Source organism: Oncorhynchus gorbuscha, linkage group LG18 (assembly GCF_021184085.1).
Source record: "Oncorhynchus gorbuscha isolate QuinsamMale2020 ecotype Even-year linkage group LG18, OgorEven_v1.0, whole genome shotgun sequence".
Lineage (NCBI taxonomy): Eukaryota > Metazoa > Chordata > Actinopteri > Salmoniformes > Salmonidae > Oncorhynchus > Oncorhynchus gorbuscha.
This window is the reverse complement of record NC_060190.1, coordinates 16,558,338-16,568,434: the sequence shown is the minus strand read 5'-3', so window position 1 is coordinate 16,568,434 and position 10,097 is coordinate 16,558,338. Positions and strand designations below refer to the sequence as shown.

The 10,097-nt window shown below is 40.6% G+C and overlaps 1 protein-coding gene across 3 annotated transcripts in view; it reads left to right on the top strand.

Moving 5' to 3' along the window:
- The first annotated feature begins 555 nt into the window (after positions 1-555).
- LOC124002603 (testis-expressed protein 2-like) overlaps positions 556-10,097 on the top strand; it is a 58,102-nt gene continuing 48,560 nt past the window's right edge. For 2 of the 3 annotated variants that reach the window (XM_046310147.1, XM_046310145.1), the window contains exons 1-2: positions 556-758; positions 1,545-1,637. The gene's annotated coding sequence lies outside the window, so the exon portion shown is untranslated. The remainder of the gene's footprint in view (positions 759-1,544; positions 1,638-10,097) is intronic. The other variant, XM_046310146.1, reaches the window with a different exon arrangement.

Sequence of the window (10,097 nt, the reverse complement as noted above, 5' to 3'; positions counted from 1 at the left end):
TTCAATACCGCATCAATGTCATGGTCATCAATAAGTTAAATAAAATGTAAAAAATCAAGATAGAATCCCATTATATTATATGAGAACAAGCAATTCCCACAAAAGTTATGTTTATTTTTTCCAATGGATTCAATGACACAAATAATAATCTACTCTTTGAAATCAAGAGATGGACTGATGCATAATTTCAAGTAAATGCTGTGCATTTAGTGTGCATGTTAGTGTATTTGATGGCTAGATAGTCAAGTATAATTATTTCTTATTTTTGGTAGTATTATGAGACAATCCACAGTGGAAAGATCTAGAGACCAAAGTTACAAAGTGTATCTGTGTGCTCTAACTGTGCTCCATTTATAACCTACAAAGGTCAATATCATTTTCATTTAACATTTTTCATAAACCTTTTATCTGTGACATGTATTTCAAGTCCATTTTATAGTCCTAAAATAAAAAAATATTGGGAAACAATCCCAAAACTTCTGTATAATCAATCCCCGAACGGGTTCGGGTTGATGATCCTTCTTATCGACTTTGATTACTCTAGCCTTGGGAGACGTTAATGGGTATTTTCACTCAGGAACTCTGTGCTTCTAGCAGTTAGCTGTCAACAGGCTGGGCATGAAATGAGGCTCAGACAACGACGCAGTACTTGGAAGTGATAACATTACAACGTTTTGTTACTGTCCGGTAAACTGTTCATATTCATTCAGTGGATTTTGTAATCCTGCTCGCTCGAGAGATGATGAACTCGGGACACGGTAAGCTCGCGCTTGATTAGGCAAAACACACCTCTTTATCGCAGTTTCAGTTTTGACACGTTTGGCTTTGTTGTCGTGAAATGTCACGTAGCCAGCGGTGTACATAGATTGTTTTCCACAAACGACTTCGTTGTTATTTCGTAAAACAAACCATTTCAATCAGGGGTTTCACAAGAGTGAATGTTGAAATGTAAAAGCGAGAGTTGTTTTGAGATTGACGTTTGCTAGCTACTAGTAACTAGCTAAGTTAGCTAGTCATTAGGTTTAGCTGCATCCAAAACTAAACTAGGGAGTTTACTAGGGCTTTGTTTCACCCATGGCTAAACGCTAGCGAGCTGCTGTTAGCTGTCAAAGCTAGCAGTGTATGCATAGTTTATTGAACATAAGCTTACTAACCGATTAAACATTGCCCGTGTTTCCTTATAGTTAATAACACAAGCAGGAAGTTGCTTTCATATGTTTTAAATTGTTCTTTGAATCAACTAAAAAGCCAGATGGGTGACGTTAGTCATTGCATACGTACAGTAGCTAGTTATACTGTTGTGGCCAACATTTTATCTCAAATGCAGACTATGGGCAAATTAGATTACATCTTTGGAAACATTTCTCACCTGAGCAAATTTGTTAGTGATGCCATGATGAAAACCACATAGTTACACAACTTTTGACGAAAGTATTTGTGTGGAAAGTCCAACGTGAAATTAAGTGAGTGTGTGTGTGTTGTGCAAATTTACACGTTTTGATGTACAAATATCTATATGACCATTGTTGAATTGTTCTCTTTAGCAGGTCATTGAACACTGTGGACATGTGAGAGTCGACTCAACATTAATGCAGACGCCGAGACAATGCTGGATTGAATGGCACTGAGGATACGAGGTAAGCACGTTGCCAGTAAATTTCAACTGATCAGTGATCAATTCTCTGTGACACAACTGACCTTTGAGAGAGAGGGGAAAGAAAATAAAACAGAAGGAGAAAGAGAGACACTGATTTATGTAACACACAGCCTTTATTATATTGGAAACGATGGAGATTGCAGCAGCAGTCAAGGACAGGTTCTAGGCGAACCATAGTAAGACACACAGGGCGTGTGGTAATGGCCGCAGCAGAATGAGTGCAATGGTATCAAATATGTGTTTGATGCCATTCCATTCGCTCCTTTCCAGCCATTACTATGAGCCGTTCTCCTCTCAGCAGCCTCCGCAGATCAGCATGTCTCTTTTCAGCCCAAACAAATACAAGGAAATAAACATCATCATCATCAGTCATCATTGACATTCTCTGCTGCTGAGGCGAGGGCCAAATGCCCTCTGCTGTTTATTCTTTTTGAGCAGACCTGAGGTATTTTTCAGGTACCTTGAAATGGATTTGACCAATTGGCCAAGTGAAAAGTAAATGGCTGTCTGTGGCTGCCATTCAGCACTGTGATAAAATAAACACATCAAATAAACAAGTCCTGTGAAATTATTATTCAACCGTTTTCCTTAAACAAATGTGTCCCAAGAAAGACTCAACAGTTTGGGTTTCGTCAAACCTTTTGCACTTGTTGTTGGCCTAGGCTTGTTTTTCATATTCAACAAGTATTTTCCCCCCAGGGTGTTTCCCATTGGCCTATATATAAGGGCTTATCTGTTTGTGCTATTGACAATCATGCGATGTCCTGATAGTGTGTGAAACCTGCTTAATGATCCACTGTTGGTTGCACCCTTTTTACACTGCCCTCTAGCATGAGTCATTTCAAGGCTCCTCCTCACGTGTACTCAATACGATATTGTATGTGCTAGGCAAGCTACCGTAAGGCAAATTCTGAAATCAAATTCTACTAATTCCGACTCTACATCCTTTACTTCACTCTCGCAACACATCACCTAGCCTAACACTAAGGATATTAATAGAATTGCTGTGTGTTTTAGTCAAAAGCACTTTTCCCACATCTGAAAACGTCATCCACACAAGAGACGTGGCCTTGAGCAGCGTGAAATCCTCTGGATTTGTGTGTCGGGTTAGAGTTAGAACGTGTGAATGCGACAGAATGGATAGAGTGCCTTTAGCACCTGTTTTAAGACTCACTAAGCTTAGCCTAATTTGTGTAGCAGGTGCATCAAAAAGAGAAGTCACACCTGTCCATCAACAGCAAAACCGGAGGCATCGTGAAATAGATGTCTGTTATATAGTAGAAAGGGAAGTCAAAGCAAGCCTTCAGTTCCTGTCAAGCAAAAGCTGCCGTGAAATATTTTGACCACATTGGCACATATGGTCGTGAGGTCGAAGTCTTAGGTCTCATGTTAATTTTAGGCCAGATAGTGAGCCCCTACATAACAAGTTAGCAGAACACTAACTGATTTGAGTACAGGCTGAAATGTTGTGTTTTTTCCCCAAGACAAACACCCCATGCTTGTTATTTAACTTTGGCGACTGATGACGGATCTCCATCTATCCTGTTTTGCAATGTCATAGAACAGGTGTGTGTAGGCTGTTCTCTTCACAGTGCAGAGACCTCCCTGTAGATTGCTGGTAATACCACACTGCGTTATTGTGCGCGAGAGTGTCGTTAGACTGGGAAAATGTGCTGCTTATCACAGTTTTATGCTGGGCCTACGGATTACACTGTTGACTCGGCACCTGTTCATGGCTTTGCCCCTGACTCACTACTTGGCCATCTGGCCGCCTAAATATTTCCAAGATGTTGGTCTATTTTTATACTCAGGCTCATTTCTCCTCCATCAGTCATCAAATTAGCATTCACACCATTTTGTAATGGCTCTTTATAGAGCAGAGCACTGAGTTGTTGACTCAACTGTACTGTTGTTTCATGTTGCGTCATGGTCCACGTCACACGTTAGCCGTTCAGAGGCTGTAACAGGTGTGGCAGAAAGCTGAGCAATTGTGGAGGAACTTTCCATTTACGCTAAGGCACAGAGGAGAAACTCAACACATTGCCCTGCCACAGCTGATCAAGTCCAACAGGCTCTTCCTATCAACCCGAGCATGTCTATGCAAATACAGGTCAACGCTGGTGACGTTTAACTCCATGGAATGGCATTGTTGTTGGTTCTGATCTCAACAGGTTTGACTGGGATTAAGGCAGGAGGGCACAATGGCTCAATAAACAGGCATTTCTTTTGGCCTTGTTACCCATTTCTCTAGTAGTCATGAAATGCACATCTCTTATCAGATCAGACAGACATTTGTAGCGTTAGGTGCTTAGGCTAACTGAACCTTCATCTGAAGTGCAACCCAAAACAAATTATGCAAACCAATCCCCCTTATCAGTTTGTCTCTTATGAGGAAAAATACTTATCGATGTTTCTCAATGACTCATCGTTGTTGTGATTTGTTCTCTATGGAATGTGCTCATATGGAATGTGCTCTATGCAGAGCCTCATGTGAGAGATAGAGGAAGAAGTGCCAGTGCTGGAGTAATCAAGCATATTTCAAAACAGATGTTAGTTGTCGGCCGTTTATATCACCATTATTCTCCTCTTGGCAACACCGACATTCTTTCCGGAAGGTGTTGAGAGCAATGCGGCGGAGGCAGCAGCAAAGTTAGGAGACGAGCAAACAGCCCTTGCCTTATTTGTCTAAGAAAAGTGAGGAGAGAGGAAAATGTTCTCCCATCTAGTGGAACGCCTTCCCAGAAGAGTGGAGGCTGTTATAGCAGCAAAGGGGGACCAACTCCATATTAATGATTTTGTTTGATGAGCAGGTATCACATACTTTTATCATGTAGTGCATGTCTAGCTACAGAAATAGAACCGATCCTGCTTGTGTTGCCTGTTTGAGTTTTTGTTTAATAGCCTACTGATTCCGTGAGCACCAAGCCTCACGCAACCAGATAAACAATGTCAGATAAACAATTTCACAAATTTGGCTGTTTTTAATATTTGCTGTAATAAAAAGGCTTTACACTTGTTTTCCGTTAGAACAGCCTCTGTGGTGTTTACACTGTTCAAAATTGTCAGAGAAATGATATTTACTATTATAATAATAGCCTCCCCTTTCTTGATCTCCTTTGTATTGTTATTATTGCTATTACGATCATTAAAGTAAGTAGGCTAATGTCATTATCATTAGTATAGCAGCCTTGTATTAGCCACCAACCATTGAACTTTAGTTCTTTATTTCAATACTTCCAGTGCATTTGGAAAGTATTCAGAGCCCTTGGCTTTTCCCACAGTTTGTTACGTTACAGCCTTATTCTAAAATGGATTCATTTGTTTTTCCCCCTCATCAATCTACACAATAATCCATAATGACAAATTAAGAACTGTTTTTTTTTGTGACATTTAAAAAAAAAACACTCTTTCATCTCTAAGGTTCCACAGTTTGTTATAATGAATTTATTCATGTGATTGTGATACACTAACTGTCAGACCCTATTGGTCACGTGCATGCAATGCATTCATGTGTCATATAAAGAGAGCAAGGGTTGAGTGAATAGGGAATGTTTTTACTAAACAAATGACGGTTTTCAGTAACAGTCAAAAATGTCTGTAATTATGTTGCAGCTTTAGCATCATGGACAGCGAGATTAACACTGATTTTATGTGGTGGTCGCTGCAGCAGGGAGGAGAGCAAGAGAGACCATGGGTGTTCGTCACTTGCTTTCATTTGTATTTTTATTACACAACGCAGCAAGTCTGAGCCTGACCTAGCACAATCAAATCAATTGCGGTTGGACTCCCTTTAGCCTTTCTGTGTGTCTTCATTTTTAAAAATCAAACCGTGTGCTTAAAGCATCAGACAATCTCAGTGGATATAGGTGATTAGATTAAAACACGTCTATATAAATCAACTGAAGACACCTGGCTGAGACTTCCAATCACAGCGGATCACATTGTCCATTCTGTTAACAGGCCCCTCCAACACCAATGAAGATTATTTCAATATGGCAGCTATTCATTTTGTCTTCATAGCTCAGTGATTCCTCGTACTCCTGAGAGCGCTCTTGTCTTTTCCCCAGGTCTCTGAAGACAGTTGTTTGTGCAGATGGGGTCAATGCCCTCTGAGTTCCCTCAGAAATAATGACCATTACAGAAACATGTCAACCTGTTAGCTATGAGCGATAACAGAGGTGGGTCAGGCATAGTCTCTGTACCTAGCAACAGGCCGTCCATCATCTCCTACCCCTAGGATACAATTACTTGTTTACCAGGAGAAACAGCGCTGATACAAGGAGGGTGGGAGGGAAATACATATAGACAGAGTATAAATGCTACTTCCCAAGCCAATGTCTGTCGCTTTAAAAAAAATGGAGATGGCGAGGCAAGCCGTGATTAGTTGCTTTCGTTCCGAGACGAAAGCAGACAGAAATAGAGATGTCTCATCCCAGAAAGCCGAAGCACAGACGGATGAACTGTCATTTTGGACCCGAGCTGTGTCATTCCAGATCCTTCAGTACACGAGGCCACTACCTAAGTGATTAGTCATGGATATTTCTTGGCAGCTCAGTCCATTTCAGAACACATTAGTCACTTTCACTATTGATCAAAGTACCAGAGTTCTTCATTAACAGTCAGCTTAGAAATGCCTAGCCCCTTTGGTTTCTGCTATATACGGTGTTATTAGCAGTGCAGTATCACAAACTATTGATTGTTCTTCCATGTTGGTTTGTTCCTCATTTTCTACAGTCTGTCTAGCTAGGTATCAGTTCTTCAGCACTGTTGTGTGCTGTAGCGTACGGTTGCCTTGGAAGTTGGCTGTTGTGGAACTGTGTCGAAGTGGCAGGAAAACCAAATTACTCCAGACAGATAGGCTTTCACTCTCTTAGGTGTGTGTCCGTGTTTGCACACTTTCACTTGTATGCGACTGTGCGTTCATGTGCTTGTGTATCTGGATGACTGAGTGTGTCGATTAGCCAAGGGGGAGACAAAGTTGGAAGGATTAGAGTCAGTGTTGGTGAACACTGCAGCAGTAGACGGCTGGACAGAAAGGCCAAGAAGATCATCAAGGACCGCAGCCTCCCGAGCCACGGCCTGTTCACTCCGCTACTATCTAGAAGGCGGAGATGGTACAGGTGCATCAAAGCTTGGACCGAGAGACTGATGGAAGCTGTTTATCTCCATGCCATCAGACTATTAAACAGTCAACACTAGCCCGGCATCTGCCCAGTACCCTAACCTGAACCTTTTTCTGTCACTAGTCGGTTACTACAAGGTACTTTACCCTGCACCTTAGAGACAGCTGCCCTAATACATAATCATTGAACACTGGTCACTTCAATAATGTTTACATACTGTTTTACCCTCTTCATATGTGTATATACTGTATTCTAGTCAAGGCTCATTATATATAACTACTGCTGTATACATATTTTCTATACAGATAATGTCCATACTCGGAGGATCCATGCTGACTTTAAAAAAAAAATCACAGATCACGTATGCCTCTAAGTTTAATAACTTAGGAGCGCAATTCAAAATATTTGCGCTAACAAGTCGTTTTCTTTGTAGTAATGGTGCAAGCATGACAGTCATGAATCTGCTCTGTGTATTCTCCATGGTACTCGGGCTGGGGTACAGTTAAGTAATCATTGTAACAATTATCACCTGGTGTTTTTTTGGGGCACACTGGTGCTCCTAAATTAAAATTCCAATTCGCACAGCAAAATATTTTTAGGTGCAAATGTGAGTAAAATTGTTGCACTTTAGAGCCATGATACTGTGTATACACACAATTTGGTAAAAGACCAAGTCCATATTGTGGCAAGAACAGCTCAAATAAGCAAAAAGAAACGACAGTCCTTCATTACTTTAAAACATGAAGGTCAGTCAATGCGGACAATTTCAAGAATTTCTTCAAGTGCAGTCGCAAAAACCATCAAGCGCTATGATGAAACTGTCTCTCATGAGGACCGTCACAGGAAAGGAAGACTCAGAGTTAGGTCTGCTGCAGAGGATGCGTTCATTAGAGATAACTGCACCTCAGATTGCAACCCAAATAAATCCTACACAGAGTTAAAGTAACAAACATCTTAACGTCAACTGTTCAGAGGAGCCTGCGTGAATCAGACCTTCATGCTTGAATTGCTGCAAAGAAACACCTACTGAAGGACAACAATAAGAAGAGACTTGCTTGAGCCAAGAAGCACGCGCAATGGACATTAGAGCAGTGGACATCTGTCCTCTGGTCTGATGAGTCCAAATTTGAGATTTTTGGTTTCAACTGCTGTGTTCGTGAGAAGCAGAGTAGGTGAATGGATGATATCTGCATGTGTGGTTCCCACCGTGAAGCATGGAGGTGTGATGGTGTGAGGGTGCTTTGCTGGTGGCACGGTCTGGGATTTATTTAGAATTCAAGGCACACTTAACCAGCATGGCTACCACAGCATTCTGCAGCAATACACCATCCCATCTTGTTTGGGCTTAGTGGGACTATCATTTGTTTTTGAACAGGACAAGGACCCAAAACACACCTCCAGGCTGTGTAAAGGGCTATTTGACCAAGGAGAGTGATGGAGTGCTGCATCAAATGACCTTGCCTCCACAATCACCCAACTTCAACCCAGTTGAGATGGTTTGGGTTGAGTTGGACCGCAGAGTGAAGGAGGAGTAGCCAACAAGTGCTCAGCATATGTGGGAACTCTTTCAAGACTGTTGTTAAGTTATACCTCATGAAGCTGGTTGAGAGAATGCCAAGCGTGTTCAAAGCTGTCATCAAGGGGTGGCTACTTTGAGGAATCTAAAATATATTTTGATTTGTTTAACACTTTTTTTGTTTACTACATGATTCCATATGTGTTATTTAATAGTTTTGATGTCTTCACTATTATTCTACACTGTAGAAAATAGAAAAATCCTTGAATTGAGAGAGTTTGGGTGTGTCCACATTTTTGACTGGTACGGTATATATATTTATATTTTGGACTCTGGTCCGGAAACTAATTTCCTGCAATTCTATCCATTTTGCAATGTGCTTTTGTACTGTGCAATTAAATACTGTAATGATATTTATATGACTGTTCATTGCATTTTAGTTACACTGTTTATACTCACTGAGTTTTTATTTATATACTGGATTCTTGACATAGCTCACTCTATATCTACAACTGTACATATCATTCTTAGCACATCTTGTGTGTTTGCATACAGTTGAAGTCGAAGTTTACAGACACCTTAGCCAATTACATTTAAACTTAGTTGTTCACTATTCCTGACATTTAATCCTAGTAAAAATTCCCTGGTTTAGGTCATTTATTATCACCGCTTTATTTTAAGAATGTGAAATGTTAGAATGATAGTGGAGAATTATTTATTTCAGCTTTAATTTCTTTCATCACATTCACAGTGGGTCAGAAGTTTATACACACCCAATTAGTATTTAGTAGCATTGCCTTTAAATTGTTTAACTTGGGTCAAATGTTTTGGGTAGTTCTTAACTGACTTGCCTAGTTAAATAAAGGTTTAAAAAAATGAGAACATATGAAAGCTGGTGGTTCCTTTTTAACATGAGTCTTCAATATTCCCAGGTAAGAAGTTTTAGGTTGTAGTTATTATAGGAATTATAGGACTATTTCCCTCTATACCATTTGTATTTCATTAACCTTTGACTATTGGAAGTTCTTATAGGCACTTTAGTATTGCCAGTGTAACAGTATAGCTTCCGTCCCTCTACTCGCCTCGAACCAGCAACACTAAGACAACAGCCACCATCGAAGCAGCGTTACCCATGCAGAGCAAGGGAAACAACCACCCCAAGGCTCAGAGCGAGTGACGTTTGAAACACTATTAGCGCGCGCTAACCAGCTAGCCATTTCACTTCGGTTACACCAGCCTCATCTCGGGAGTTGATAGGCTTGAAGTCATAAACAGCGCAATGCTTGAAGCACAACGAAGAGCTGCTGGCAAAACGCACGAAAGTGCTGTTTTAATGAATGTTTACGCGCCTGCCTCTGCCTACAACCTCTCAGTCAGTTACTTGTATGCTCAGTCAGATTATATGCAAGACATGCTAGATAATATCTAGTAATATCATCAACCATGAGTAGTTAACTAGTGATTTATGATTGATTGTTTTAATAAGATAAGTTTTATGCTAGCTAGCAACTTACCGTGGCTTACTGCATTCGCGTAACACACAGTCAGTCTCCTTGTGGAGTGCAACGAAAGAGAGGCAGGTCGTTTTTGCATTTGGACTAGTTAACTGTAAGTTTGCAAGATTGGATCCCCCGAGCTGACAAGGTGAAAATCTGTCGTTCTTCCCCTGAACGAGGCAGTTAACCCACCGTTCCTAGGCCATCATTAAAAATAAGAGTGTTCTTTACTGACTTGCCTAGTTAAATAAAGGTATAAAAATGTGTTTTTATTTATTTTTTAAATCGGCAAATCGGCGCCCAGA